Raw genomic sequence first — 15,135 nt, forward strand, 5'->3', positions numbered from 1 at the left:
ATTGTTCGTATTGCCAGATTTTGGACTTTTCCTGCTCTGCTTATCTATAAAATTTAGTCTAAAACAACCCTCATACTGCACCTTTTACACTCATCATGACACATTATCTGTTACAATTATATCTTGTTCAATTTCATTTTGTTTTATAATTTGTTTATTCTAATTTGCTTTGTTTTACTGTGCTATTTTTTCTCTGATGAGTTATTTTGAGGGCTATATATAAGTCTCAATATTTCTTTATTGATTTATTTATGTATTGATTTATTTATGTATTCATTCATTTGCATGATTGCATTTAGAGATAAATACAGTGTGAATGTCCTTAAATTTGCACCCTTACTTTAATCATGCACAGGTTATCTTTAATACTATGATGAAATACTTCCTGAACAACAGGGGTTGCAAATAATCCATGACTAGACACATGTATGTATGGCATCTACTGTATGCTTTGTGCAAACCTGCAAAAACTACTTTCTTTAAATATGGAGTAAATGAAAATATATGTATGGAAATACATGTACATTCAAAAATGTTGTGCATTTTTCAAGCAAACATGAAATTAATTTGTGGTCTTGGCTGATGAAATTCCCAAATGTGCATATGCATGAAGCATAGTTCCTTCTTTAAAAAGAAACCTTTGTGATCAGCAGATATTTCAGCGGTCCTCTTGATGTGTTATGTGTATTGAAACAGTTTACCTTAAAGTGGTTCCCAGAGGCAGATCCACAGATTCTAGCTCTGTAAAGAAATTCCCAAAAGTCTTCTCCTCTTCTTTACTGTCGTCTTCACTCTGACGTGGAGGTTCAGGTAAAGCTGCATGGACTCTGTCACTGGCCATGTCTCTATTTCAGATTGAAACCACAAGGCTTGAATCTCTTCAAATGTGTGAGAGAAGGAAACTGTGTGTCTGTATGACTCGCAGTGTAAACCCGGGCACCTGCTAAGGTCAGCAGAAAAAGTGGGAGCAACAGGAAAGAGAGACCTTGTGATTCACTGGACTTTGCAGCCAACTAAACTAACTCCAGCAGCTCTCTGTGAATACATGAAACTTGGCTTGTTGATTTCATTCATGTCTGCAAATTTGAAACAAAACCAGCAGATGCAGACAATGATTTCAGTACACCTCCTCACTGCCCTTCTTTTTTTGATAATGAAATCATTATTGCAAAATGTAAACATCTACAACTCACTGTTAAGAGGGGGGTATTTTTTAGACAGGGTAATACACCTATTCTTACCTACAGAATAGTATGACTCAGTTCAATGTCCTTACAATATACTGAAACTGGGATAAAGAAATAATTTATTGATTTTGATATAAATAAAATGAAATGGGGGGAAAAAATAGGATCAGGTGATCATTTTCACCCAATAGCGCAGCACGCATCACACCTGTGACCTGACGTACACCTTTTAAGGTTTGAGCGCCAGTTGTTTCTGGTTTGGCAACAGTAAGTTTATAAGGAATCAAAAAATATTTGATAAATTCCCGTGTAAATACTCAGTTAAGTTGTTAGATGATTGGTTACAGTGCTCTTTGTAGGGCTTTAAAAGTGTTGGTCACTGACACGGACTTTGAGGACGATCGAGGGAGTGAAACTGCTTGGATTTTCTGTCCAGGAACTGCATTAATGAACACATAATAGATCATCTCAGTTGGGGTCCAAACTCTTCAAAACCACCAACACCTATCAAAAGTCGAATTTATTAAGGATGAAGACGTCACAAGGTAAGTGTGTGTTTTCCTTGTGCGTAAATTCAACGCGTTAGCAGGTTGAGGCCCATTACTCTAGTGGGCCTGCTTATTCAATTGCGTAGCTCATTTACGTAATAACCAAGAATGGAATACTATTGGTGTTGTTTGATCTTTATATCTGAGCACATGTGACATGTTGGCCCAAAAGCTTGCTGCGTGTGTACAGGTCGTGTCAGTGGCTCCGTTGCTCAGCACGTTGTTTGGTGTTCATAATTGTAGATGTAGGCAGGCTTTAGTGTTGATCTCCAGCTGGACATTTCTTTTGGATAGGCGACATTAGAAATGTCACGGGAAAGGCTTATTGGTGCGTTTTCTAAGCACTCAGTGCAATGGCGCTTCCTCTGGCCTGAAACTTTTATGTAGAGATCTTTCACTTCACTTTGTTTTTCCTGCTGATTGATTTCTTGTTTGCCTGCCTGCATGTTCTTCCACTTGTACTTGCCATTCAAAACAAATGGCTGCAAGGGCTCTGCTTGCTAAATTTGTTCCCACCTTGTTGCAGACACTTAACAGTTTTCATGTTAGTTGGAAGAATTAGCCTACTTCATAATTGCATCAATTTTCCAACAGCTTTATACAGTTTAGTATTGTGACCTCCTCATCATCAAACTCTTCTTCAGTACATGTCTTCTTTGTGTCTTTTTAGAGCTATTGGCCAACTTTGCTATCTAATTTTATTTTTTTCTTATTAATCTAAGTCTGATGAGACTTTGATAGAGTTTGCATCAGAGCTTTGACCACAGATTTGTGCATTACTTTAGAGTTTTTTTCCTGAAGTTTCTTATTTTCAAAATTTTATATTTGGCACATGATGGAACCAAAGATATCAAACACACACCTGTCCTCCCCTGATGTCATTGTTTAAGTGAGCCACTTGAAGAGAGCAGATAAAAATAAATGGCTCCTCAGAAAGGTTGCCACATTTTCTGAAACAGCCTTTCTTAGTTACACAGCCAGCCCCTGAGCGGCTTACACAACCACTTTCTATTTCCTGCTATTCTTCTCCAAATGGATTGGCCGATTAGGAGTGTGGACGTAGCGGTTAACAATAAACTCTTTACAAAAGCCCTGACTATGAGCTTCCTTATTACTCCTCTGAAAACAAGAAGTGGGTCACTTACACACATATATACACACACGCACACACATTGTATAGGAAATGTGTTGGAGGTGCAGGAACAGACACACAGATGGCTTGATGCTACACAATGGAGGAAAGACAGGCAGGAATGTATAACATGACAGACTGATGGGTGGAAAATACTTATAAATCCTTTCTTTCAATTAAACTGTAAAACTCTTCCTTTTTCTGTTGCTGTTCTGTTTTCTGAGTCTCATGTAAAACTTTTACCTTTTGATCTCAACTTTCCTTTTCAAAACATGACAAACACTATCTTTCTGCTGTGGAAGTAGATGTAACCTGGTGTTGAAGTTGCACTTACACTGATGCACATTCTTGGAGAAGATAACTTCCATCTGGCTACCAAATATTTGTTAGTAAATCCTGTAGTTTTGCTCTCTTTTTCTCTTTCTCTCTGTCAAAGTATTTTGCTGCTGCTGCAGATAATTTGGGAAACTTAAGAAAGTTATTCGAATGAGTTTAATATATGTAGCGTGAGAAAATTGTCTTTGTTTGGTATCCACCTATTTTTTCCTGCAGCAAAAGTAATCTGTAATAACGCTTTATGAGGTTAAGAATAATGTTGTCTTTGACTGTCTTTTGTGGACCTGTGCATTCGAAGCACCTTAAAAGCCAACCTTATGACTGAGTCTATCTGAGTACGATGTTGTATTATTCGTAAACATGATAATCTTTTGAATACATTTCCCTTTCAAAAGAGGATGTATGGATCACAGCAGAGTGTCCACTGTGAACTGTCACCGCTCCCATTCTTCTGTCCATGTGCTCTTCCTCTCAAAGCTCTGCCAGCTTCCTGTGTCTGTCCGGAGCACCGGCTGCTATACAACTGCTGACCTCTATTGTAAGTCACACTCCAAACAAATAGCTCTGAAGGACATCCTGTAATGGGAACAGTCCCCTCGCAGAGCCAGGTAGGTTGTCCAGATGTTCCAGGCAAGGCAGTAGACCTTTTAGACCATATGTGAACTTCAAATTCAACATTTTGGGATGTACTGAAGCAGGAAAAACAAGCCTGGAATGGTTGGAAAAGATAATTTTGATATCCTGTTACAGCTAAGTTTTTGTCCTTTGTTGGCTACATGCTATCTGCTGTTCTTCAGGGAGTTGTTTTTCAGAAAAGTTGATATGCTCAATTATTTGTTTCCCCACTAAGCTGCAACCTTCCTGGCTGAAGACTTGGTTACTTTGAGCTCTTGAAAAATGCAGTTCCTTGATTAGCCACTTGAGGCTGTTTCTAAAAAGTGGAAAATGTTTCCATGTTAGTCTTTTTTTATGAAAAGAAAATCATCCAGTCCTGATAAAACTGTCAATAAAGCTTCATTCACGCTAATCTTTTACACTCTTGCTTAAACCACAACCAAACCATGCCATTAGTTACTCTCTTTCTCCTAAATCAGTGATTGGTGAATATTTTGCTTTGCAAAGTTAATTCACCAGTAAAGTGAGGAAATTTCTCCATAACGGCAAACTTGTAGGACATCCAAAGACTCTCGAGTGCATGGATACTTTTTTCTAGTTCAAAAGTTCAACGTCAACGCTTTTAACGATACTTTGTGTGCAACACTCTTCTCGTTGTTGTCAGTTTTGCATCAGCTAACTGAACGGATTTACTTTTTGTAGGTTTGATTACACCTGAGATCTTGAGTGCTTTTCTCAGCTAGTTTTACCTACGGTTAGAGTATCGGATATACAGATAATGTAAATTACTTGACATGTCTGTTAGCCTTCAAAATAATAAGATTGCATGATATGAACTGCGGTCTGTGGAAACACCCCCACAGACAGTGGATTCTGGTATGGCTTGATACTAACATCGGACTGTAGATGAGCAGGTTGAGCTGACATCGAGGAACAGAGTATACACAGGGCAAAGTCGTTATCTGACAGAGATGAGAGACAGAGTTGTTTCCGTGTTTTGGGTTAATTATCCAAGAACTCATATCTGTGATAGCAGCTGGATCAGATTAGTTTGATTGACGTGTTTGTGCTGCTGAGTATGGGATACATTTGACTTTCCCACAGCTAAACCCTCATTATGGAGATATTGGGTTTTCTGGGTAAACTGAACCATATAGGAGTTATGGGCACACTTATGTTTTATGAACAGATCTGACAGGGGGACTGAACCTAACAGGTTAGAGTGTATGTGGGCTAATTAAAATCCCTATAGAGGTAAGACAAAGGCACAGTGACAACATAGTCTACCACCCAGCTATCAACACCAATGCAAACAAACCTAACGGTTCCATGCACCCTCACGTCTTCAACTCCAGTTACCAGATAAATCATACTAAACTTGCTGATTTCATTTGCATTCAGGTGTGGAAAATTTACATTTTCCGTTAGCAACCTGGACAGAGGCAGTAAATAACTGCAGCACCTGTGTGAGAAGCTTTTTTTTAGTTCTTCTTTGGTCACTGAGCTTTTTGTGTTTACAACATCCCTCACTTGTCGCTGTGTGTCTTCCCTCTGATGTTTTTGCCACATGGTCAACAGGTAGAAGTGAAATCCTTAACTATGGACGTGTTGAACTCCCATAGACTGTTCTGATATGACATGTGTGACCAGGTTGTCCAGGGCATCAGTGCTGACCAATCAGAATCCAGCATTCAACACATCTGGTTGACCTTCAAGAAAGATGGATAGTGGCCATAATTGACCAATCAGAGTTGAGTATACAACAAAGCTATGACATAAAAGGAAAGATGAAAGTAGTTAACAGCTCAAATAGAAATAATCCAGGAAGGAGTTTTTAATCTTGATTAAACTTTGGTATATTTAGAGTTTATTTTTTAATATTCATGGTTAGAGTAATACAGGACTAAGACTATTTTTTGCAGTTGTTTGCATGCCAGGATATCAGAGTATCTTCTGAAACTGAAAAATAGAAACCCAACAGATGCATAATTTGAAGTCTTATTCTGAGAGGTAGCAGTGCCTGAAATGACCTGAAGAGGGAGCCAGAGAGAACACATTACCACTTCACTCATGTCTACTTTCAGGATTCAGTTTCCCTCTGTTACTTGAGTTTGTTTCTTTTTAATACTGTAGATGAAAATATTCTTATGAAATATATGAATAATTTCTCTCTTTTAAATATTACTTCCTCCATGTTTAAGTTTTTCTCTCTATTTTTGTTCTGTTTAATTGATCTTATTGGAAACAAATATAATAGTGCACATTCAGTACAGTGCTCTACAAGCTTGTGTGACTATGTCCATGGTTATGGTCAGGGTTTGTTATTTTTTTTTATTTTACATACATTTGCCAAATCAACTGAAAACAGAAGTACTTTCAGAGGCAATCAAGCTTTTTTTTTTTTAAATAAGTCTTCACATTAGGCTGTGCAAGAAAATACCAGCATACTGCTGAAAAATATAGTTTAAGTCTTTGTTTGGTGAGTTATCTCACTGTTCCCTTCATTGACTTACTGTTTGCCATCATTTCTAATTAAGAGCAAAAGCTGTGCCATCTGGAACTTTATGATTTGACAAAGTAAAGAGGCTTTTAAATGCATTTCTATAAAAAAAAAATCAACACTGAGAGCAGTCTCAGTGTATTTCTCTAAGTGTTTCTCATTTTTTTAAAGAGCTGTCAGCTCTGGGCTGTCGTGGACTGCACTGTGTGGATGTTTGTCTCTGTGAAGAGCTCTTATGAGAGGGACAAAAAGCTCTGATGGGTCTTTAAGCGTCTCTCTCGGAGTCTGGTTTACTCAGTCACATTCATGGCTTACACACACACACATAAAACACAGGTGAGTATTGCTCAGCAGACATAAACCTCTCAGAAGCTGTCAGCTGGCTCCTACAAGTGGAGGGGAAACAGCAGGAATGTTAACGTGTGCACACACACTCCTACCTTTATCCATCTCTCTGTCTCTGTAAAAGAAACTGTTGTTTTATTATTATGTGAGTTATCAAAAGCTTCATATCAAAGCTTTTTACTCCATCTCTGTATGAGAAAAAGACAAGACTATGGCTAATTGAGAGCACCAGCAGTCTGCATGCTGAAGACTCATTACTTGCAAACAAAGGTGTGACTCTTTCAGGGTCTGCTCTCCACTCCCCATAAAAATTAAACCTCTATCGATCTCTGACAGTTTGCAGGCTGTGGTTTAAAGGTTTGTAACTTTAAAGACAGATGCAGATTAATTTAAGGACAAAATCCATCCTCATATCAAATCATCAATCGCTTTTTCTGATTTGCTTGCTTTTTGGGACAGAACCTTGACTAACATCTATTTCCTGTTGACTCAGCCTGACCTTTACTTCTTAAATTTAACTCTGACGCCAACCACTCACCCTAAAAATGGGTTTTACCTTCTGTTGCTGCTCAAATAGTCTTTAGTCTTGGACTCACTTTACTGACATAAAGTTCATACCTCATCAGGATCTTGACCTCATCTGTGTGTGTGTGTGTGTGTGTGTGTGTGTGTGTGTGTGTGTGTGTGTGTGTGTGTGTGTGTGTGTGTGTGTGTGTGTGTGTGTGTGTGTGTGTGTGTGTGTGTGTGTGTGTGTGTGTGTGTGTGTGTGTTATGGGCACTGAGTTCAGTCCGTCCGTCTGTCTGTCGTGGTTGTGAAATCACTCTCTTGTTCATCAAAAGTGGGAAGTGAAAGAGATATGTTCATGCACACACGCTCATCCACCCTCTGAGTGCTCAGTAAAGCAGTGCAGCCCTACGCCTCAGCACACACATGTGTGCTCTTAGATAGCTTGTTGTTTTTGAACAGGAGAACATGTGCTGTCGCTGATAGGCAAATCCTCTGGGTGCCATCACGCCTGCAGACTGTGGAGAAGGAGCTCCCACTCTGTGGAGCAGAAAGATGATTGCTTAGTTATTTTGGTGAAAGAAACTTGTGTATTTTTAAGTGGATTTGTGTGACTATTCTACACATGCTTGTCTTTGTCTGCAGAAAAAGTACTGGTTAGGTGTCTGAGGGTAATGAAACCTGATGGGGTATCAGATTTTTGTGTCCTCTTCACTTTAAGAGCTAAAAGGTTGAATTAAAGTGTGTTATTAAAGTGGGGTTTATTGGTTTTTGAATCACATTTTTGGGCTTTTGTTCAAACAAAAAGGAGAGGACGGTGGATAGAGCAAGAAAAAAAACAAAAGAACCAAAGGATGGCATTGAAATGTACCCACAAGGCCAAGTTTGAAAGTGCCTCACTCGTGTCTGAGTGGTCTTTAGGGTTAAGGCTAGTGTCACTCTATGTTGAAAGGGAATTTTTGGATATTCTTTATCCCTGGCTTCAAACTCGTGGGAGGGCACAGCTGTCCCGTGCCTTTAATGGTTGAAAATGACATTTACTTTGAAATTTTACTGCTAACATTGCTGTAGTCTCCGCCAAGGAGGTTATGTTTTGGGAGAGTTGTCTGTGAACAACATAACTCACAAAGTAACAAACAGATCTTGATGAAATTTTCAGGAAATATTCAAAATGGGATAAGGAAGAAGTGATTAAATTTTGAAGGTAATCCAGATCACTGCCTGAATCCAGGACTTTTATGAAGGATTCTTTATCATTGTGAGATAGGGCCGTTTTCACCATATGTGTATATAACTCCACCATAAATGGTCAGATTGCTTGAAAAACAATACAAGACAAGGTCACCATAATTTCTGACAGATGTAAAACTACGATCCAGATCCTGGCAATATTCCAGAATATGAAATATGTACTGGGTCATCGTAATTTTCAACACTGTCAGAAAACAAATTATCGTACAAACCTGCAACCAACACCAAATTGTAGCAGACAGTCTGCTGAAAGGGAGTATAATGTTAAAGTAGGACTAAAGTGTTGCGTAACAATCACAATATGCTTGGCGGAGGTCTGCGATCTCTGAGTGCATTTCTAGTTTTATCATAAATTACCCTAAAAAGGTATCAGATGGGTAGTTATAAAGAGCAGAAATATGATTATAGAGCTCCTGTGAGGAAATATCTCCCTGCTGGATTTTAACATTACTGTGTCACTAAACAGAAATCTTTGCCTGTGAAATGTTGTAGTAACATGCAGGTACATACTTCCACAATCACCTAAACCCAGGCAGCAGGTCGTGAGAGTACAGATAGCCTCAAAGATCATATTATTATAAACATGTTTCTTGATTTCATGAGTGACAGATGTCTAAACATTTGATATATATTGTCTCCCTTTAAATCCTTTTTGATTTGTGTCAATTTGAGCAAATCTTGTGTACTTTGTCAGAAAGAATCAGAATATCTAGATTATGGTCTAGTCTGTTGTGTTTTTATAAAGATCCCCATAGATGATTCAACGTGACGGGAAGACAGATTTCAATCTTTTCTAATTCATCTTGATTTTTTATTTCTTTTATTTGATGTATAACTCACTCAAGCAACATTTCCCAGCTCCTTCTGTTGTATTTGTGTAGAATAGTTAATCTTGTAAGTATGTTTTGAGTTGGCATCTGGGTTCTCATTGAGTTGATGTATCTGGCCTTCAAAAGACTAAACCAAAGAGCCAAAAAGGCATCTTTGTGAAGCCCCAAACCTCCCCAACTAGCTCCTTTTGATGCCTGAAGAAACAGCTTTGCCATCATTTGGAGGAAACTTGTGGCTGAACAAATTAAGAAGTATCAGTTTAGAAGTTTTGTAGCTTGTGTGGTAGAGTCTTTCCAACACCGCCATGCAGAAGAAAAGGAGGACAATTCCAAAACAAGACCCCAAACACTTTGAACCCACATGAAATCCTGGCCCAGGCTGGATTTCAAACGTTAAATCTACTTGGCATCTTGTCAAACAACTTCCCCTCTATCCCTTCTGTTCTTTAGTTTCTCTTCCCCTCCTTCTCTTTTCCTTCACTCGCTCTGATGCAGCCCTAAACAAAGTGGGACTGGGAGGAAGTGATAAAACGGCACATCCTGTTGCCTTCATTGTCTCAGATAACTTTTTCCACGGATAGAAGAATGAAGCAGGGTCCGTGGAGAACTGGTTTACTGACATCAAATCTCTCCAGTGAGTCCAGATCACAACAAGTTCATGGAATACTTCAGGGTTTACAGCATCACGAAGAAACCGCTCAGTTTAAACCCTTCTCTGTGGTTTCTCTCTCATTAAATGTTTCAGTATTTGTATTTATTATCCCAGTTTGCAATCTTGGTTTAAACTTTCCCCTTTTTTCTCTTTAAAATCTCCCTTTGTGCCTGACATGCCCTGGTCTGTCCCCCTCCCTCAGCATTCCTTCATCTATTAATGTCCTTTCCTGTCTCTGTGGCCATCACTGTTTTTGCAGCCCTTTGCCGGAAACCAAACAAATTAACACTGCATTGTTCTGCCCAGTCGCATTATAGCTGGAAACATCAGCACAGCAATAGTTTCCTGAAACCGCACATTAATAAGCAAAGGCCAGCGGTGATACTTCTGTGTGTGTATGTGCAGATTGGTGTGTGTGTGAAAGGAATAAAAGCTTATTCTCTGTCTGTGAAACCCCCGTCCCACCTTTTGCTCAGCATCACTGCAGTTTATCACGTAGCATTGTACTTATTTTTGATACTGCTGCTAATATGTAAAAAATATCACACTGTATCAACGGCTAAAACCATTTTATCGTGGTTTGACCAGGCTCCCATGTGTGAGAAGAAAGAGCAGCATCTTTTAACATTATCTCTGTAATTGATCTGAGATCATCACCACCATTAACCCAAACACACACACACACACATCCTGACTGTCACACTGCTGTGGGCTGATACAGTTAACTGCGGACCGGCTGTTTAAACAGACAGTAAAAACTAGTGATCTGGAAAGGGAAAAACAGCATTCACAGATCATAAAACAGCCAACAGCAGATCAATGGAAGCTAATTTCTGCATCATTTAGTTCTGTTTGTCCCTCTCAGAGGATGATAAGAGTGGCTGTACAGCACTGTTAAACCAGAGCAAACTGTTGATATTAATACATACCTGAACATGTTCATCTAAAAGTATCTTAACACACCGTTCAGATATCGAAACAAGGCCTGATTCACACACAGGTTCCTGTTGAAGTCGTGCATGCTTTGATGACACACCGTTTCTATCACACTTTCACGCTCCAGTGCTCCAGAGATCATGTCAAGAATAGATGAAGATATCTAATGCTCCACTTGTTTTCAGTGAAATCGTCCTCTTCCCCCACAGCTTTCACACCTTAACACAGAACTGGAAAGCTGTTCTTTGGTGTCTAGCTGATAAATGAGGGTATAAACGGTAATTGGGAACAAAAACACCTCATTAAAGAGCCTTGCTTGTTTCCATTTCCCAGCTTCCATCCATCTGACCTCATATCCCTTCATATTGTTCCACTTGTTCTCAGCTTAATTCAGTCGGATGTTTGCGACATTTGGCCATAGCTATTTATTATCGGTGTGTGTGTTCTGCCTGGGCAGCTTGTTTGAGCAGTTAATCGTTTAGATGGACTCTGGAAATTGGATGGTGAGGCAGAAAATCCTGTACTCTTTAAAGAAGCGTGTGAATACTTTTAAAACCTCCCTATCTCCCATTTGGATATGGCCTAATTGAAAAGCAAATAGTACACCTGAGTGCACCCATGAATCGGTGAGTGATATCTCCTTAGCTGCCGGAGGAATGAATCTCTCCTGTTCCCGTCGTCACGCTTTATCTATTAGGATTGTTTTGGGGATTAATGTCTGGATGTGGATCTTTTTCACACACACGCAGTGAGTGGTGCCTGGAATGACTTAAGGCCTCACTGTTGACTCGCCAGATGGGGTGCAGAACAAAGATGAAGTGGTGCTCGACTTTCAAGGTGAACAGGAGAAGGATTTTAAAATGAAAAGAGACAGATGATCAGAAACTGAGGATGGGGATGAAGTAATAAATGACAGATGCTTTGATTTAGCTCCTTTCTGTTCTATTTTTTAACCCCAGTCAAAACCTTGATCTCAAAACAAAGGGACAAATAAGTCTTTTATTTGAAATTAGAAGCAATACAGCGGGAACTCTGTAAATGAGTTACAAAATGCAAGAACAGCCGCATTGACACCAAATTTACATCACAAATAATGTTCAGCAAAAAAAAAAAACACACCTGCAGATGAAAAACGCACCTGAAGGCCTGAGGCTTCAAGTGCTCACAGCCTGTAGGGGGCGCTGGCTGTGTCAGCTTATTGTGACCGGATCAGAAACAGATAAAACATTTGCATGTTTTTTCTTAGAGGTGCATCATTTTCTGCATTTGCAGCTTATTTCTTCTCTGTGCATTAGGAACCTTGGTTGATATAAAGTTTCATTATGTGTGCACATGACCTTAAATGTTCCGTCTTTGGATGCAAAGATCTGGCAAGTTTGCTTCTAAGAGAATAATCATGGTCGTCTTTTTTCCTGAAACAGACTGGGGCGTAAAGCGGAGAAGCAAGTGCTAATGGCTGGTTAATGGAGGGGGAGCTTTAATGTGCGTCTTTCTCTTCCCCTCATGGTTCACTCAGAGGCGCACAATCCTGCGTACCACCAAGAAGAGCACATGAGCCACTGTTTGCTCTCTTTCAACACAAATCAGCCTAAGGCCAATTTAACTCCTAGATCCTGCTCTGAGCAGACTATAAATGACTTAATGGTCCCAGCCTGCAAAATTAATACAGTGAGCTTCACGGCTACAGCATTGTGTGTGTTTTTCTTTGTTGCCTGATTTAGAGTCCTGGTTGCTCTGTTCCTTTGCAGAAGCTGCTGTTCATGCTTCTTACCTCACCTCGCCTCTCTGTCCCTTTAGTTACTCCAAATAGTATATTCTAATATCCTAATATCTGTGTCTCTGTGCCCCCTCCCTCTTCTGTGTCCCTGTGTCTGCTGGCGACACCAGTATCAATGTAAGCAGTGTTTTCTCTCATTAATTTATCAGCTCGGCAGAGGAGGGGGGAGATAATGGCTTCCATTTGGCCAAGGTCAACAGTCAACACATTCCTCAGTCGTTCAAATATAAAGACACACTAACTGATGTCCACCAATGCTGCGAGAGTACAGACACACATGCACACACACACACACACATGGGGATAATAGATTGTTAGTGAGCTGGTTGTACAGTCCTCCTGTGAGGGTTTCATTCATGTCATTAAAGAGGTGATACAAGTCAGAATATCAGCTTCAGAAAGGAACAGTGAATTGGTGATAACAAAGATAACGCTCTTATTGAGGCCACATGGTTGACATTTTTCCTACACACACCATATTCACAGTGGCACAGGTTTTGCATTTTTAGAAAGTCTACGAGTAAAACAATCAGATATGTGAACATCCTTGTCATACTTATCTTGAAAATGATTCAGCGTCTGCAACCTCAGATGTTTTATCTGCACAGGTAACATTAAACGAACGTCATTCCCACTCATACTGAATCATTCCTGATCAGTTCTTACTCAGCTCACCCCGGCTTTTTGCAGAAATTTCCTTTGAGGGGCTGGGAAGAAAAAGTCAGTGCAAAGTCAGGGGGAGATTTTCATCAGTTTGTATCCTCAGAAGGCAGCTGAAACTTTTCCAAACAGTTTTGGGTGTTTTGTGCTGTTGTATGATTTCTGACTCTTTCAAACTTCTGGTCACAGAATTGCATCCTGTTACAGGTCTCATAAAAATTCTTTCCACTTTTAATAATTTCACAGTTTACTGTAATTATGAGACGTGGCATTTTGAGTTTATATGTATGAGGTAAATCACAGTTCTCATCAGAAAAAGGTTTTTAACTGCAGGTGATGGTTTAAATCATCAGAATCATGGATCCTTTGAAAAGTTAAGGGCTGTTCGGGTGTTTGGGTGGTTCTTCACAAAAAAAGGGGTGCATATCTGTGGGTGTGTGTGTGTGTGTGTGTGTGTGTGTGTGGTGTGTGTGTGTGTGTGTGTGTGTGTGTGGTGTGTGCATGTGTGTGTTTGAATTGACCAGTTCAGACAGACACTTTAGAGTCAACCAGCTATCTGCAGAACATTTCCCCCCACCAACCGTGTGTGTCTATTCCTCCAATATTGACTCATTCCTGCACAATTTGTGAACCATTACACAATACAGAGGCTGAGATCAATGTGCATACTGTTAGTTTTGGAAGCGTCCTCTTGAACGTTTGAGGTCGTTGAACCTCATAAAGAAATTCAAACAAAGTTATGACTGAATGAGCTCTACTCCTTATAGAAATTAAGCTACTAAAAAAAAAAGTCCCGCAGCGTTGATGTACGTGTCTGAGCCCTGTAATTGTCTCTCTTATTGAAAATCACTGTGAACATTTTGTGTGACGATCAATGAGTGCTCTGCTATCTCCCTGCTGTCCTTTCTGCTCTGAGATTCACTCAATCATTAACCTAATCTACTTACCGAAAAACTCCTACTCACAGTGTTTGCATGAGACCTCAATGATAAGCTATTTGAAGTTGAATGTGGTGATGGGACGACCATTGACATGGACGAAACTGTTTACTGATCTGTGGCCGCCTTTGATTTCTCTGTGAAACAGCAGAGTGAACAGTAGTGGTTGGGTTTGCAGCTTCAGGCCAAGCTGGAAATTATTCTCAGTGGGAGTGTCATGACTGAGAAATCATCGATCAAAGTCAGCTATCAATGTTATCGTTGAAATAATGAGTAGGATAGATGATTGCAGGAATCCTTTTTGTTCCCCTTGACTCACTGATACAGAGGGAAAACACAAAGACAAATACACACACAGTATTGTTCATAGCAGGGTGAAATGTGTCTTTGGAAACACCATGGTCTCTGCCAAACAGAGAAACAACAGGACTGGAAAACCCTTCTGCTTGAGGTCACGTATGGCAACATCTCCCTTCGATTTAACAATGAGTCAACACAATAAAATCCATCTGTCTCTGGACATGGCTAATGAAAATAAAAGTTTAAGACAAATTGTTTGGTAGTGTCCAGCCCAGATCAGATAATTCTAGCAATTCTAGCATCAGCATATGCCAAACAGACACCACACTGAAACACTATCCCACAGTCTCACCAGGCAACACAGGGCTGAAATGCAGTCCCATGTTGATGTAGATTCTAAATTCATAATTTTGCATGTCCATAGTTTTTTTTGTTTGTTTGTTTTGTAAAAAGCACTGTTACTGAGAGGTGAAGTCAAATGTAGAGATAACTACCAAATATGAATAATAACATAATCATAATCACAGTTGAAAATATTGTGTGATTAAATGTAATTGCTGATATTTTGACCCAAGAATCAACCTGACACTCGTATCCATTGTGAACTTTCAATTCAGTCTAAA

At 39.6% G+C, this 15,135-nt stretch overlaps 1 protein-coding gene across 1 annotated transcript in view; it reads left to right on the top strand.

Moving 5' to 3' along the window:
- The first annotated feature begins 1,441 nt into the window (after window positions 1–1,441).
- lrrc45 (leucine rich repeat containing 45) overlaps window positions 1,442–15,135 on the top strand; it is a 33,199-nt gene continuing 19,505 nt past the window's right edge. The window contains exon 1 of the mRNA XM_074663035.1: window positions 1,442–1,732. The gene's annotated coding sequence lies outside the window, so the exon portion shown is untranslated. The remainder of the gene's footprint in view (window positions 1,733–15,135) is intronic.

The sequence above is a fragment of the Halichoeres trimaculatus genome, unplaced genomic scaffold, assembly GCF_033239565.1.
Source record: "Halichoeres trimaculatus isolate MK-OKI-2021-1 unplaced genomic scaffold, fHalTri1.1 fHalTri1_scaffold_23, whole genome shotgun sequence".
In the NCBI taxonomy this organism is placed as follows: domain Eukaryota; kingdom Metazoa; phylum Chordata; class Actinopteri; order Labriformes; family Labridae; genus Halichoeres; species Halichoeres trimaculatus.